Source organism: Falco naumanni, chromosome 8, assembly GCF_017639655.2.
Source record: "Falco naumanni isolate bFalNau1 chromosome 8, bFalNau1.pat, whole genome shotgun sequence".
Classification (NCBI taxonomy): domain Eukaryota; kingdom Metazoa; phylum Chordata; class Aves; order Falconiformes; family Falconidae; genus Falco; species Falco naumanni.
The window spans coordinates 64,210,931-64,227,915 of record NC_054061.1 but is presented as its reverse complement, the minus strand read 5'-3'; the positions used below and the strand labels follow the sequence as shown (position 1 = coordinate 64,227,915).

General features: G+C 45.1%; 1 long non-coding RNA gene across 2 annotated transcripts in view; it reads right to left on the bottom strand.

Annotated features, from left to right (window-relative positions):
- LOC121092901 overlaps positions 1 to 16,282 on the bottom strand; it is a 52,820-nt gene extending 36,538 nt beyond the window's left edge. For both annotated transcript variants that reach the window (XR_005829417.1, XR_005829418.1), the window contains exons 1-3: positions 15,950 to 16,282; positions 6,276 to 6,383; positions 5,986 to 6,192 (exon numbers count right to left, since the gene is read on the bottom strand). This is a non-coding gene — a long non-coding RNA (uncharacterized LOC121092901). The remainder of the gene's footprint in view (positions 1 to 5,985; positions 6,193 to 6,275; positions 6,384 to 15,949) is intronic.
- Positions 16,283 to 16,985: the final 703 nt, after the last annotated feature.

Here is a 16,985-nt window from a genome sequence, read left to right as displayed (position 1 = left end):
CAACAGGGACATGGGCACAGCCTGCTCCGGCATCCCAAACCAGCACTTCTCTGCCCCTGCCCACCCACCAACTCCACACCACACCAGCCGCTGCCTCCACCTTCCCACCCATCCCTGCTAACCAGCTGGCGCAAGGCTTGGCCTTCCCCTATCTCCCACTGACTCCGGGCCATGAGCTTGGGTTTCTCTGCATCTCCGCCCCATCCTGCCCATGGCAGCCAGGACCATAAGGGCCGCCTCCGCACCGAGGCTTGTGCTGCACTGGGTGGCAATGGGTAAAACGGGGCTCTGAGCCTGCCCGGGGAGCCACAAGGTAAATAACAGCAATGAAATGGTTATGCTGGAGGCATCAGGGCTTGCCCGTTTAATTGTATATAAAATTAGATGTTAGACCTGGTATAGATGCCTGGATTCTGTAATAAGGATATAAACTAATCAGCTTAAAGATGAGCGCAGTCCTTAAAGCATGGTTAGATCCCATTTACTCCATTGAACAGAACGGGTGGATGGTTCATGTTGTAAAATGGTTTTATAAAATGTAGCAAACTGTACAATGACGTGTTTTATTTGCCTCCTGTGGTTTAGATCCATATTTTGCTTTAGCATAAGTTAAGCAAAATTAAGACTATGATTATGCTAAGAGGATGCAGCCAGTAAAGTAAAGATAGAAAACACTGAACTCCTCGAAGTCATAAAGAATTATCAACTGTGCAATTAGTAAAGACTGAACATATACACTGAAGTCTATTAAGTCATAAATGAATGAGAAAAATATTGTGCTTGGCAATTTGATGTGTATATTTATCTTAATTATTTTAAATTAATTGCTATTGGCTACAATCATTAGAAAATATAAGATTTAAGTAAGGTATGCCATAAAACCCCTCCTATAAAATGATTCTAGTTATATAGCCAAACCCTTCTTTTAATTATTTAGGCTACTGAAAAGGAGGAAGTAAGAAGGGTCAATGAGCAGAATGCTGGGGATGGCTCTGAGCCTCTCGCAGCCTGCCTCCGGCGATGCTGCCCCAGGCTTGAGCACCCTGAAGCCCCTCCACTGCTGCCACAGACCCTCCACGCAGCCCTCTCTCCCACCAGCTCCAGCAGCATGAGAGCTCACGTCGCCTTTCTGGGCACCTCTGGACAGTTTCCCCCCTAGACCTCGCCTGGCCACAGGGCTGCTCGCAGCCCCTGCAGTGGGGCAGCATGCCATCAGCAGAAGGCTGTTAACAACTCTACTCTGCAAGGTCACAATAATATTATTGTTGAAATAAGTGTTAAAAATAATACAAAAGTTGATTTCTCCAGCCCTTCACTCCTGAAGGACCCTTGAGAGCTGAAGCTTATCCCAAGCTAAAGGAAAACGTTTTTGTGAATAGCCCTTCTATGATATAGGTACCATACCAGTGCAGCAGTTTACCCAGAGGCGACCAAGGCGTGCTGCATGTCCAGCCTCTGTGGGTGGCAGGGAGCAATGAATGCCCCGCAGAGGTGCCCCCGCATCCCACTGGAGGAGCCCTCCCTGGATGCCCACCAGGCACCACAGCACAGCTCCTGGCACCAAAGGGCCAGTGGGCACTGCAGCAGGGTGGTCTCAAGATGCTACATCTAGCCAAGGGTAGGAACTGAATGAAGCAACAGGTATTGTCCAAAACCAAGCACTTCAGAAAAGCCAGTGTGGTGGGTTTTTTCTGATACTTTGTAAATTAGAAGTTTCTGTTTCCTGTTCTGAAATGTGACTTGGAGAATGCTTGAAGTGACATTTAATTTCCTTTTCAGAATTAGGATGGTTGAAATGGTAAGACAGTATGCCCTTTTCCCCAGTTTTCCATTTTGCTAACAAGAAAAAAAGGAAATCTGTATTTTAGGGGAGTTTTTTTCAAAGCCTCAGGTGAAAAAGCAGTTATTTGCCCAGTTCTAATTAAGCCTTTCCTGGTCAAGATTAGTGTGTCCTGATAACCTTACCGAGATGATGACAGGGACAACTGGAAAACTGATGAGCTCATCAGGGAAATAAAACAAACAAAAAGCTCCACTGTATGTTCTGCATCTGTGAGGAAGGAGACACGCTCCTCCAGGACTCTAATCTCCATCACTAATATTATTATTAAATATTTACACACCACCCCGAGTTTGCATGACACTTTATAGAGATAAAAGATGCTCTCTTTGCACTGAAGATCTTAAGCTACGTCAGACAAAGCAAGCAAAGTGCGCAGAAAGAAGACATGAAGATTAAGAAACAGATCTAACGCTGGTGACCCAAAAGCATTTTTTAATTGTAAAGAGCATGGGACTAGGGCTGAAGGAAGCTAGCACCCATTTTACTTTTAGTAGCCAGCCAACCACCTTTTCATACTCACAGTGGTTGTGCGGATCTATTTCCCCACAGCTTTGACCCAAACAAACAAAATAAATGGCAGCTTCTAACCCCTAGAAAAATACTTTTTTTTATCATCTGACTTGTCTAAGGAAAAGAGCAGTCGGGCTGCAACAGTTCAGCAGAGCATTCTCCCAGGCTGCACAACTGGGAGAAAGGCTGGTACACTGTGCCCCTGGGCTGAACACAGAAATAAGAGGTGCTCAGTCCTTCAGCTTGGGCTTCCTGCATTTTGCTTCGTTCCCTCACTTAATTTCATTTCTGACAGTGCAACTAGAGAGCCACAATGAAGTCAGCCTTCCCTGACAGACACACAGCTGGGGCAACTCTGGCCTCCAGCTGTGGGGTGAAGTACCACAGCAGCAGGAAAACAAAGCAGTGAAGGTGGAGAAATGGAGATACCCAGCACAACTCTACCTGCTCAGGGTGTGGGGCAGTCTCCTCTCTGGCACAGTACAGGCAATATACCTCTGCAGGGTTGATGTTAAAAGGATAGCACCCTTTCTATAAAGGCTGTAAAATAATCTAACATATTTTAATGTGAAGTTGTTAACATCTTGGCTAGCCAAGCCAAACCCAACGTTAAGCTGCTGTAGGAGAATGCCCCACGCTGGCAGCCCCAGTGGAAGCCAACCTGCTCTACAGCTCTCCCCCCTGCAGTGCCGCCTCCAAAATCCCCTGGGATGGGGAGATTGTGGAGGCAGCAGCAGCAACGGCTAGGCCACCAGGCTTGGAGACAGCACGAGGGGGACAAAGAGGGGAGCCTGGGCACCCCAGCTCAGGGAACAGAGTCCCCTTCTGGATCCTCACCACCCACCTGTTATTTTCCTTCACAAACTGCTGATCAAGAAAAGAACATTTCTGCTTTTTAAAAGTAACCCTTGCCTAATCAATGACGATGAGAGATTTCCCCAGGTTTCCTAGAAGAAATACATTTGTAGAAGGACCTGAGGCGTCGTGCAGAGAGAAGCAGCAGCACTCATTGTATCACCTGAGACAACAATGGGCAGGACATGCAGGGCAGATGCACGGTAGTCTAAGGCATATAGCAATGCATAGATCTGCAAACACGTGTGCACATGCGCACACACACACACATACATACACACATACACATGCTCCTAGCAATTCAGTTAGATTAATTTGCTTTGGCTATTCCATTCTTTTACTGTAGTCCTTGTATAGTACTTAAAGAATCAGGTTAAGAATTCTGCATTAGATACACAAACAATGCTTCTTTACCTCCACATGGGTGTTGTGAGACTTTAATTAATGTTTGTAAAGTGCTTTCAGATCCCCAGAAGAAAGGCACTATAGAAGTGCGAAGTCTGATTATTTCACAGCATACAAAAGTAGAGGTGAAAAGAAATATTCTCTTCCTTACACATAAAACTACTGATCTCAACTCCTGCATTTAAAAAACCAAGATGTTAAGAAAGAAAAGAATTCTGACCATGAACCTACTTCAGGCTTCCCCTTTGCCTTTTTCATCTGATTTCTGGTTGAGTGAAATAATAAACTATTGTATTGCTGTAAACTCTTTGTAAGTAGATTTGACTAAGACAACAGAGTTCAGTGCCAGCAGCTACTCTGATCATTCTTTTAAATGGAAATTTACCGTCTGCTGCATCACATGGAAAAAATATAGAACTATTTTTCACAGCTTGTTCACTGAACAGATTATTGGAGGGAAGAAAAAATAAAAAGGCTTCATTTTCTACAGATCCCAAATCTCAGCATAGAAAGTCTTGGCAATTTCCTTTTGAGAGGAGACAGATTTCACTTTCACATTGATTTAACAATGAGAAGTGCGTCCAAAATGAGGGCCTGATTCTGAACATTTAAATGGTTAGCCATGGTTGATTCAATAGCTTATCTATGGGAGCAAAATTACTCACATCCATAAGTCTATGTAGGATCTGCTCCTAATATAGAAACAGTTCTTGATGTCATAAAATCTTTTTTAACAGCATCTTGTGTTACATTTAATTTATTTCACATGGCCTCATAAAATAAGATAAAAGCTTGTAAGTCTAAAAGTCATATAAAGAGGATGGAAAAAAAAAAAGTCCTACCATGTATTCGTGTTTATTAAGTATTATCTTCATGCAACTTATAGAGTTTTAACTCCAGAATTTCTGATTTTTTTTCTAATCCTGATAGCAGTCAGCAAGAGCTGCCAGTGCATAATATAAACACATTACAACACGCACAGTTTTTGGAGAAGAAAGTCCCTCTCTCCCAGGCAGGTCCTCCCTTTTAGCTCGTGCTAGCAGCACAGAGCCTTACAAAGGCCCCGTATCAGCTTGCCTCTCACCTGGGCAGGGCACAGGCAGCAATATCCCTGCCCTGCCTGGCATCTGGCAGTACAGCCCTGTGGGCTAACCTCCAAAGTTAGCTCAGGAAGCTCCAGGGTGAAAGGTGCAAGAAACACCACTTGCATCAAACAGGGTTTAATCTGATGGTGGCCTAAAGAGCACACAAGCAACTCTCCAGTTCACCTATTCTTAAATACAGAGAAAGGCTACAAACAGAAAAATCCACAGCAGAAAAAACATCATCACAGCAAAAGGCGGCCTCACCCTTCTTTAAATGGAGGCTATGGAGTGCCTCCCCTCCGCCAGTGAAAACATGCTTTCTTCCCAGGAGGGGAAGGAAAGGACTGCAGCCATGTAGTCCAGGATTTAGGGTGAGCTCACCACCAGCCAGGGGCACAGGGCCAGGAGGTCCCAGGAGGCATGCATGGTCACGTCTGGGGTATGAGAAGGAAAGTAGATCTATGGGTATACCTTGGCTCCTTTTCTGATCTTTGAGGGATGACATTTCTGGGTGCTGGAAAGTAAGCGGATTCAGGGATGCAAGTCAGGAGGCAAATCCTGTACTGTCCTTAGGGCATCCAGAGGTGTGTGGGCATCTGAATGGCGGGGTGCTCCTCCAAGGTTGGGGCAACCAAATGCCAAATAGGACAACTTCCTATTCATAGTGTGGGTCCTTTACTTGTGCAAATGCATAATAGAAATCATTATAAAAGTGCCTTGAAATCAATGACATGCTCTGACATGCCAGAGGGCTAATGGTATGAGCACTTGTTTGCCAAGAAAAAAACCCTAAACCAAACCTCCAAAGAAACATGAAAAACCCAGCGCCTTGGTTCTGATGCCCGGGAAGTGGGCATCATAACAAGCTAAGGGAAAGTCACATCAAAAAAAACCCCAAACAAACAAAAAAAGAAAACAGTTGCCCTTTTTTTTTTTAGCTAACATTTCCTTAGTTTACCAATAATAACCATTACCATAGGAAAATGATGAGTTCTTACCTGATGCCGCTACTACTAAAATGGTTTTACTACTAGAAAGCCATCACAGACTGCCACTGTTTAAGGAACCAGCAGCAGACCCATCCCCTTTCCTCCAAGAATTTCAAGCCAGAGGCAAACCCAGGGCTAATATGGTAAGCAAACACTGTGCTTCCAAGCTAAGACATGGAAAAGAAAAGTTACTTTTGGTGAAGTAAAAGGATTCCTGAGGACAACTTTCAGTAACGATAAACTTTAACCACAATCTGACTTGACAGTCAATAAATAGCTTCAAGATAATCACACATACCTCTTTCGTACACAGTGGTCTAACCCAGGCAGAGATGCTTTTAGAACATGGCTGTTCTCACCAGCCCTTGGTATTTTTCTTGTGATCCAGGCAACATCCACATCGAAAAACCTACGCCACAGCTGTCAGGGCTCCTCTCCAGCAGATAATTAAATTCCAACTCTATTGCCATTGTGACAAGTGAGCTCAAGTTTAGTGATGCCAACCCTGCCAACCGAACATGAATGAGAGCCATCAGCTGCATAGTTGTTAATCACTTTGCTCAAAGAAGAGGTGCCTGCAGTACTTACCAGCATCCTCCCAGGGTAGGTGTTCAGCCTCCAGGAGATATCTGACAATAACAGGAGTACATCTCAAGGAATGAACGCATTTGGATCAGTGTGCTTACACAGGAAAGCCTGGCAAAAGAGGAGAAAAGTCAACAAGTTTAAAGGACTTTCAAGATCTCTTCCAAACGAGAGAAAGGCAGGGTTTAGCTTGCACAGCCGCATGGTAGGGTTTTGCTAAACACAAACTATGAAGCCATTGGCGTTTTCGCCTATGGATTGCCCTCTCAGGTTGCTCTTTTAGGTAAACAGTTTATTTTTTTTCTCTCCATTTGACTACAACACCCACATCCCGTATTTTTGCAGATAGTTCTAGTTTCCTTAGAATATAGCTTTTAAACTGAGCCTATCCATCAAAAATCAGACTGCACATTAGCTAGGACCTGTTTAACTCCCTAATAACTACTTTTTCATAGCTATTTTGCTTCATATGTAAATCTGTTATTTCTAGCCCAACTATTGAACTATCCAATTTTAAGTACAGCTAAAGGAAAACTGCATGTTTTTTTCTCACAAGATAAGAACACTGCTTCACTGCTAGCATCCCAGAGTGACTCCCCAGTTAATAAAGAGTGACCAGATCTCACATTTGAGAACCACACGAGCCATATCTGTTCCCTTGCTTTGCCCATTGCTTGAGGGTTTAAAGCTAGCATTCCTGCTGCAGTAGCTCCACAGAGGCCACCATGGAGATCGCAGAGGCATACGTCTGCCTCTGATCTGACGTGCCAGCCAAAGAACAGCTCAGACCCCACACAGCCTCCAAGCTCTCACCCGGTACACAGGAGGAGGTATATGTGGCCACCAGGGAAGCAATCCAGGAGCCTACTGCTAAGCCAACGGCCAGAAAATGCAGCACATTTGAGCAGGAAATTAAACCTGACTCTCCCATTGCCTCAACAAATGGCTCAACCAGCCTGCTATAAAGTCAGCTTCTTGGAAGTCTCTCCATCTCCTCTTAAAACCGAACACTAGCAGACACTTTCTGAATCAAACTCTGCTGCCCCAGTCCGTGGGACGTCAGCATCGGCAGCTGGGTGGGAAGGTCTGAAGCTTGACAGCACCTAAATGCTGGATGTAGAGACTTAAAATTGTGACTAAATAGGTTGGCCCCTTTCTAGATCTCATCTTAGGCTCCCAAAGGCTGAGTTTATTCATCACCCTGTGTGCTTTGCTTGCAGCATTGGCTTCCCTGCTTGTCAACACGCCGATTTCTGAATTCTCAGTGCAAAGGAAGCCTTTCATGGTTTGGCATCCTCTTATATGTTTATGCTTCTCAAGATATATTCTCTAGCCAAGTCTTTAAGTTCTTACATTAGTCCCCAAGCCCAGACATCAATCTGTTGCTGATCAGGTCTTTTCACATCATGCTGCTTTTATCTGGAACGCTGTTTTTGATGCTTCCAGGGAAGCTCTGGCTGATGTTTTAAAGAATGTGGTTAATTATTTTTTTTCCTTTTTGTTTAAAATGACACTTGAGCACAACTATTTCTTTTAACCTTTTGCTTTTACTGTAAGACTTTAGCAAGACATTTGCCTTATAAATGCTTTTATACTGGGGAGGTCCTGATTTGCATCTTTGTCCTTGGATAGTGTAGAGGCAGCACAGGGGTCCACAGAGAGAGATTGATTATTTCATTACACCCCCACCCCCCCCTTTTATAGTCTACAATAAAAAGTTTCTTTAAAGGGGAAGAAAAGAGAGGCACATGCTTAATATTGAAGAAAAGCCTGCTTGTGCTTGATACATGGGAGAAACAGTTCAAGAACACTTCATCCTCCTGCAACTATTTCCCGCACTTCTGCCAAGGTTAGGGAAACCTTGGGTTAGCTGCTGTCTGAATACCGCAGGCTGGTATCAGTCTGAACAAGTTCAGCTGACTGCTTAGATTTCCATCTTTATTCTTCCTCCTGTTGTCTCCCCACTTTGGCAAATAGAAAATGCCTTCATCTTTGGGGGAGGCCTCAGCCTGAAAGCACCCAACAAAGAGAATTCCCCGAGAGATGCTGGCTGGGGGGTCAAGGTCCTTCCATTGAGTCCCCCAACTCGGCTATGCTGGTGATCAGCCAGCTGTCATGAAAACTGAGACTCTGCAGATGAGTGTGATCTGGGACCAGGAGGGTCAGAAAACACAACAGCATAGTCTGAGAAATGACTGAAAAATTAGACCAACAAAAACAAAAAATGCAAGAAAGACCCACCCCACCCCCCATCCCCCCGTATGTAAACTCCAATTTTTTCACACCAGTGAAGGAAAGAAATAAAGTGGCAGAAAGCAAAAGCATCAGGCAAGTATGACAAACTTAACGTCATTTTTCATTTGACCTTAAATGAAAACCACTGCTGATCAAAACAATCCTTGGATGCCAAATGATTTTGCGCACAGCTCCTCTGACGTACAAACCAGAAGAGTAGCACTGGGATGGAGGGCAGACGACCGAGGGATCCCTGCTCTGAACAGCTGTGGGACACCCAGGCCAGCACGACTACAAAGGGAGGATGCAGCCCTGCTCCCCATGCTTGCTTCACGTTGCCCCTTACACTGGGAACCAGCCTGTACATTGTCCTCTTGCTCTGCTTTAGGTCTAAGGTCTAGATCAACCAAGGAGCTGAAAACAGTATTTTGCACCTAATGCACTGGATGATTAACCAGAGCCAAAACCTGAAGCGTTAGCTTAAATTTATTATTTTTTTAAAAAAAACCTAACAAATATGTCTGGAACACCTCATGCAGAAATGGCTTGGGTCAAATCATTACATCATGGAGTATAAGCTCGTATGGGCTTTGACAGAGTTACAACTGTTCTTATCACCATGGAGCTGCCCCAGTGTTGTGCGGGGACAATAATACTCTCCTGAACTCATTCTGTGAATCTTACAGTGAGAGCCACCTGAGTAAATGTCATCTGCTGGTTCACGGAAAATAAGACAAAAATACAGCAAATTCCTCCTCTAATGGTTGTCATCTTTGTAATAAGGATCACACTAATCACTGCATTCTCTCACAGGACCGTGGTTGGGGCCTAATTGTAAGAGCTACAGTCATTTAGAAATGGGAAATGGAGAACATGGGGATGGGGAAGAGCTTGAGTGCTTCAGCAAATAGAGGAGAGCAACTCCTTCTGTAGGCTCCCTTGGGGAAACTGCTGAAGACACATTACCATGGCTACCTACTTCAGCAGCCAACTCTTTCCCACTCCTCCCCCCCCCCCCCCCCCCCCCCCAATATTTTGTGGCAGCAGAAGGGACCCCAGTGAAGGTTTTCTCCTCCTCTCTTCCACAAGGAGATGCCAGCAGCAAGGGAGAGCTCAGGGGTGGGAAACAGTGGGAGAAGGACCAGGGGGAACAGGGGAAGAGCATGGGTTTACTGGGGATGAGGCATGCAGAGGGAACAGAGTGCACTTCATGATTGTCAAACTATTTTATGATACCTCTTTTTTTTTTTTCCTTTCTGAACAACTGTGGTTAGAAATATACTAATTGGCAGTAATGCAGTTAATGATTAGTAACTGGCAACTATGCAGGCAGCTGGCCAGGCCTGTGAGGGGCAGAAGCAGTCGAGGAGACATGGTGGTGCCCCTCACCCTGCCTGCCGCAGGGTGTACCCCATGCTGCGCAGTGGGTGGCTTTGCCCAAACACCCTTTTTGCTGGGCAGCAGCAGGGCCCAAACAGGGACTAGCCACCAACAGTTTCAGTCACCCACGGCCCCGTCCCAGAGCTCCTAACCCCTCCCTGCGTCGATGCAGGAGGAGAGCCCCACTGCACACCTCCGCCAGCGGGTCCGCCAGCAGCCCCAGCCCTGCCATGCTCACACTCCACCCCACCAGCCAAAAGACTTCATCAAACACATCCTCATTTAAGGACTACTCTGATGTTGCTCATTTATAGGTCAATTATTGGCTTGAATCATGTTCAAGTTTAACATAAAGATGCTACTATATCACCTGTACATATATTACAATAATTATAAGGTTACAAATTGTTTTAAAATACGGGGGGAAAAGTAGCTACTACTGGAAAATAAAGGCTCACAGACTGCTCTGAAGCCCATGCAAAGAAATGCGAAGATTCCCATCACCTTTGTCTCAGCTTCCTACAGAATAATCAATTTAGATTATTAAACACACCTACAAATTCACTACTCTCCTGTTAAAATCTCTGTATCCCAAAAATGTTTTGTCTAACCTTATCAGAGAGGAAAGGGGTGGGGGGTAGAGGGTGAGCAGAAAAAGGAAAGGCATCATATCATAAGCAGCTTGTAAAGCTGCAAATAACATGAGAATAATCTGGGGGAAAAAAAAAGGCACTGCTAACTTTTTCACATTTTAGCAAACTTTTCAATTAGGATTTCTTCCTGACTATTTAAATATGCTTAAAGTAATGATTTTCTGTAATTTGTCTTTTTCCTTTGGAAACATACCGTGCTATTGTCAGCTTTAAAAAAGAAGCAATTTTCTGACTTTTGAGATTGAGCAGGTCATGGGAAAATTACTACTGTGAGAACCTATAATTAAATAGAAAATGCAGCTGCACTTTTATAAAAAACTAAAATTAAGTTTATTCTATTAATACTTGATTCTAGAATTGTATTTGACTCTTCAGACACAGGTCTTAGCTGAAACTGTACCTTACCTGCAGAACATCACTAGCTGCACAGCATCTTGCAAAAGCAGACATGATATAATACATACAAACATATTGTCAATTATTTGCTGTTCATCTGCACTAGATTCAGTATAGCATGATAATCACTTGCACACGTATGCCTTTCTTTCCTCTTTTCCTAGTATTGGCACTATGTCTTTGGGTGTTTTGGTTTTTTTTTTAAGGAACTGAATTAAAATAAATCAACATAAAATCAGTAATGTTTATTATAAAATTAACTAGAAAAAAGAAGTACAGAAAAGGATTTTTGAACAAAATTATGTAGCACTTCTGAACTGAATAGAGGTGTCTTCTCAGCATCTGACTAGTCATGAAATGGAGACAAGATTCTACACAATACCGTGATACAAAACCAGGCTTTGTGTATATATAAAGAAAATTTATCATAGTTCCTGACTGAATGTTTACACACTACCAAATATAGGCTTTGAATTAAATTCTAAATGAAAATATTAAAAAAAAAATATTTGGTGACCAACAATAGATTTTAAAACACCTAAAATGTATATACAAGATTAATAAAATTCTCAACGAGAAAATAAGCTACAGACAGAATTGACCAACAATTCATGATACTTATTTCTGATGTCTGATGATAAAAAATACTTGCACAAACATCTTAAAAAAAATAGAAGAAGGCCAAAGCAGTCTAAAGTAACAGTATTAATTTTATTTAATAATTCTAATTAAAATAGCATTTTTAAAATAATTTCATTAGGATTTCATGATTTTCTAGAGTTATAATAAGTGAGATTCTACAACCTGTCCTTATTGCAGGATGCTATAGAAATTACTAAATACATATGTTCTTTTATATACTATGCAATAATTTGTAAAACTGTATTTCCTTTAAACCTCCACTAATTCACTAAGTTTGAGGGTTGGGTTTTTTTTGTAATAAATAGGAAAGAAATTTTCCATCTTCTTTTCATCAATCATTTTCACATATCCAGCTTTCTGTGCTATTATAAAGAATGTAACTAAACCCATACTGTTTATATAAATGCCTATACCCTATTTATTACATATAAGAAGCTGAAATCCTTTCTTCGTGTGCAAACTCAGCTTCACTATTTTTAATACATTTACATATTATACCTAATATAGTTATCCACAACTACTGTGAAAATGAAACCAGCATAGCAGAAATGGTTAAAAACCCAAAAGATTTGTGAAGAAACATATACAACCCGGGGAAGATCCCCCCCACTCCTTTCAGAAACGACTTGTGAGCGGCACTGTTGTCGCCCACAAAACCTGTATCATTGCACGCACTGCTTGATTAAGACACCCAGAAGTGATCCTAAGAACCAGTAGTATAATTATTTTGATTTCACATCTACGGCTTGCTTTCTCTCAGCTGCCTGTTTGGTCAGTGGCATGGCTTTTTTTTTTTTCACTTCATGCCGTGGAGCTGGATTTCTATTTTCCAGCTGCATATATTCCATGGAGGAAAGGAAAACTGATCCATGAAGTTCCTATTTGCATAAAGTGCAGAAACATCTGTCACAAGATTCCTGTTGGTGGATTGAAGCATCAGGAGATACTGCTGCTGATCATCTGCCCTTAATAACATTGAATTCTTTTTCTGTCAATAGGAGCTCTGAGCGAGGGTATTTAAGGGGGCACAGAAAGGAGAGAATTTGATCAGAGAAGACATGTTCTGTTAATTGAAATGAGTGCTCTGTTACATAATGTTGTCTCACACAAATGCTCAGAAATGAGCTCTGCCCCAGGATCAGCAAATGCCCTGTTCCATCTGATATCAGTTCTTTGCAAATACAGATCTTATAAAGGTATATGATGATTTAATCGGTGTCCTGCAGTTGCCTACAATGCACAGCAGCTTTTTCTGTTAAACTTTACGCAATGCCTGATCCGTGGTAGCAGGGCTAACATTAGAAAGTGTTCAATCTGCAGTGCTGTTTTGAGTTTTGATTTCAGTTTAGGGAATCAAACAAAAAATCTTGAGGAAGACTTATTTGTGTCTCAGATCCAGAACATTTTCATTCCTTTTCTGTATGTATATATAATGCACGTCTACAATCAAAAATATCAGGTGCAGCAGCCAATTCCTTCATACAGAATACATAAATAGAATAGAAACTTGGTGAAATATAATAGCAACTATTTTAAAAAAAACAGAATGATGATGTTAGGTCAAGTGTTATTTCTAAAATCACTAGAAGTACTTCTGGTAATATACAACATTCATATTTCTGCATTACATTTTGCTCTTTTTTATTACAGACTTTTTAAAATCCGCTAGCTCTGTTGATGTAACTGTACAAACAGATTTTAGGTTGGCCTCCTCACACCACTGAGAGTCAAAAATCAGTCCAACCTACGGTATGCAGTGCAAAGTGCCCTTCTCAGCTCATGTGTTTTGAGGAGTTTAACAGCTAAACTGTGAGGAAAATAAAGTTTCTTCACATTTACTGTCTACTTGTGTCAGAAGTAGCACAAAGGTGATCGATACAGCACTCAGTTTTCTGCCAACAGCTCCAAGACAGCCGACTTCTTAAGCTAGGTCAGCAGAGATTAATATCACATTAGTAACATCTCATTCATCATTGCCATTGTAAAACAAAAAGGCTTTAAACATTTCTTATTCATAGCTGATCCCTAACTTGTATGCATGCCTCACCCCCCCCCACCCCCTTCACACATTCACAGATACCTCGATTCAACTGTAAATGTCTGGGTGCAGGAAATACCTGCTCGGGAGAGCAGCACAACAGGGTCACGGTATATTGTGAAACAATTGTAAAAATAATATCAAAAAAAAACCTGCAGCGGGAGTGATCTTTGCTCCCATGCACATATTTGTATAAAAAGTTTCTCTGGCAGTGGTTCATCAGCAGGCAGTAATCAGCTAAGATACTTCTTTGTAATTTTTCTGTTTCATAAATAATACAGGAGTTTACTAACAGGAAGTTTGTGGGAAGCAACAGTAAACAGTCTAGCAATCCATCTGTTATTGTGGAATGCAAGAAAGCTGAATCAGACTCTCTGCAAGTGGACTATTTTCGTTGTTTGTGCTAGGAAAGATGTGTGGGAAATGGGCATTTAGAGTCATTATTAGCGTGAACTCTTGCAGACCTCCTTTCTCCATCGCCTTGTAGAAGGGCATGCATGGCTGGGTGCGATTTCAGCAAGAAGCTCGAGTTCTTCAGTGGCTACGAGGCAGCTTGTAATAAACCAGACCAAAAAAGACCAGGCAGTTGTATCAGATGTGAAACAGTCAGGTGACAGTTACAAAGAGACTTTCGATTCCCTGAATCAATCTCAGAAAGAATGACTTCTAAATTAAAACGCACACAAACTCCTGTTAGCACCTTCCTCAGCGTCAAGATATTTATCAGGAAGAAGTTGAAGGGTTGGAGGGAGCTGGAGTAGGAGGAAACGAAACAAGGAAAAATAAGGTAACGATGGAGGTTGTACTGACAGGCTTTCTGTGCCAGCGCAAGTAGAGTCAAAGAAGGGTGAAAAAAAAGCTAGTATCTTTCCCGAAGACAGGCTGTTCTGCTGGCATTCGTCCACCCTTGATACGTTGCTTATGAATAGAAGGCTAGAAAGAGAGCGGGGGCAGGCGTGTACATTAGTCACTACTACTACAAAACTAAGGTTTCTTTGCCAGCGGCAATGCGGTGTCTCACCTCAAAGATTAATTTGTAGCACTGAAGGTGTGTGTCCAAGATAAAAAGTTGTGGTGCCAAATAAAAGAGAGTCAGAAGCCTAAATATAGGATTATATCCTGTGCTAACTAGGAATCATTTCATTTTAACGTGCTAACAAATTCTGCTTATTCACAATATGTCTGAATGTTACACACAGTGCTTGGTTTAGAAGAGAATAAATACACAGAAAACCTTTGTCCAAAACAAAACCTACTAAAAAGATGTAGGAAGTCATCAAGAAACAAAATGTTAAATTACTGGGCACGATATCAGCCGATTGTTGCACATTTAATAAACTAGGGACAATAGTGTGAAACTGCCCTGCCATAAGGAGTTTTCAGCGGGATCCGCTCAACGTCAGAGTTTTAATCTTCACAAAGTCTTTACAGCGGCAGTGTAACCTGTCTGCAGCCGGCCGAAACCGTGCACGTTGGCAGCCTGATAGCGATGCTGGCCCGCCCAGGGCCACCAAGGTGAGGCGGTGGCTGAGGCCGGCGGGGTCCCGTGCCCAAGCGAGAGGGCCCGCGGGAGAGCCGCTGCGGCCCGCTCCCTGCCCGCCCCGGGCCCGCTCCCGGCCCGCTCCCGCTCCCTGCCCGCCCCGGGCCCGCTCCCGGCCCGCCCCGGGCCCGCTCCCTGCCCGCCCCGGGCCCGCTCCTGGCCCGCTCCCGGCCCGCCCCGGGCCCGCTCCCGGCCCGCCCCGGGCCCGCTCCCGGCCCGCTCCCTGCCCGCCCCGGGCCCGCTCCCGCTCCCTGCCCCAGACGCGGCTGCCATCTTGTGGCTCCCCTCTCCACACCCGCTCCCCCGGGAGGGAAGCGGGCTCTCCGCAGCTGCCTGGCAGGGGGCCGTGGGCAGGTGGGGGTCGGTCCCTTCGCCCAGGTAACAAGCGGGACAAGAGGAAAGGGCCTCAAGTTGCGCCAGAGAGGTTTAAATTGGATATCAGGGAAAATTTCTTCACAAAAAGGGTGCTGAAGCGCTAGAACAGGCAGCCCAGAGAGGCGGTGGAGTCACCACCTCTGGAAGCGCTCAACAACCGCCTGGCTGTGGCACCGAGGGGCATGGCTCAGCCGCGGGCTGGGCAGTGCTGGGGGGCAACGGCTGGGCCCGATGATTTTAAAGGTTTTTCCCCAGTATAAACGACCCTCTGATTCTAAGGCCTCGCACTAGGAAAGCCGCCGTTCCCTGTGGGACAGTGGGCCACGGCCGGTTCCAGGGGCGGGGAGGGTCCGGCGCGGTGCAGAGCCCGCCGCGGCCTGCCGGACCCCGGGAAATGGAGCCGCAGCCATTCACGTACCTGTCCTCTGGCCGCCCCCAGCCCTCGGCCGCAGCGCTGCCGCGTCCTGGTCGGCAAAGCCCCGCCACAAACACTTCCCCGGGTAAGGGTCTCGCTAGCACAACAGCAACGCTTTTTCCCTCGGAGGAAGGAGGGCCGCGGCGGCTGCCTGGCCTGCCCTGCCCGGAGGGCGAGGGGCACCGCCGGCCCTGGGCTGAGGGGGCTGCCCCCGCCCGCACAGTGTGGGCAGCCGAGGCTGGGGCCGCAGTTCGTGGGAGCCGTGGGGCGCACAGGACAGCAGCCGGGGTCCCGAGGGCTGAGGCGGTACCGGAGCGGCTCGCACCCCCGCGCCCGGCCCGCCGCGCTCCTGAAGGGCTTTGCTGCCCCCTGCCGGCCCGCCGTGCGCACTGCGGCCTGCCGCGCCGCCGCCACCCGCGCTGCGGAGACCGGTACCCGCGCTGCGGAGGCCGCTCAGGGGAAGCTGATACCCACTCTGTGGAGGCTGTTACCTGCTCTGTGGAGGCTGATACCCGCGCTGTGGAGGCCAATACCTGCCCTGTGGAGGCCAATACCTGCCCTGTGGAGGCCAATACCCGCCCTGTAGAGGCCAATACCTGCTCTGTGGAGGCCGATACCCGCTCTGTGGAGGCTGTGCTGGCTCCCCAGCCTGCAGGGCTAGGAGAGGCCTGCTTCCCACTGCTGCCTCAGTGTGAGGGCCGGCCCGTGCTGGGCAGCATGATTTTCCAACAAAACCATGAACTACCTGAATGCCTACAGCCACCTGATGAGCCACTGACACACAACACAGAGAACCTCCACAGAGTGGCCCTCACATACAAGCTGTTCCATCTCACCAGATTTACCTCAGTCTGGATAAGAAAAATTAGGAGCGTAAGTGACGTTTTCAAAGCTTCACTGTGCATAAATCTACTGGAGCACTCACATTAACAAACATATTTTTACAGAACAACATTGCACCTTTGCAACTGCAGCAGATACTGACAATTTCATTATTATTCCTTGAAATAGTGTAAGATGTTACCAAATAACTAGGCGG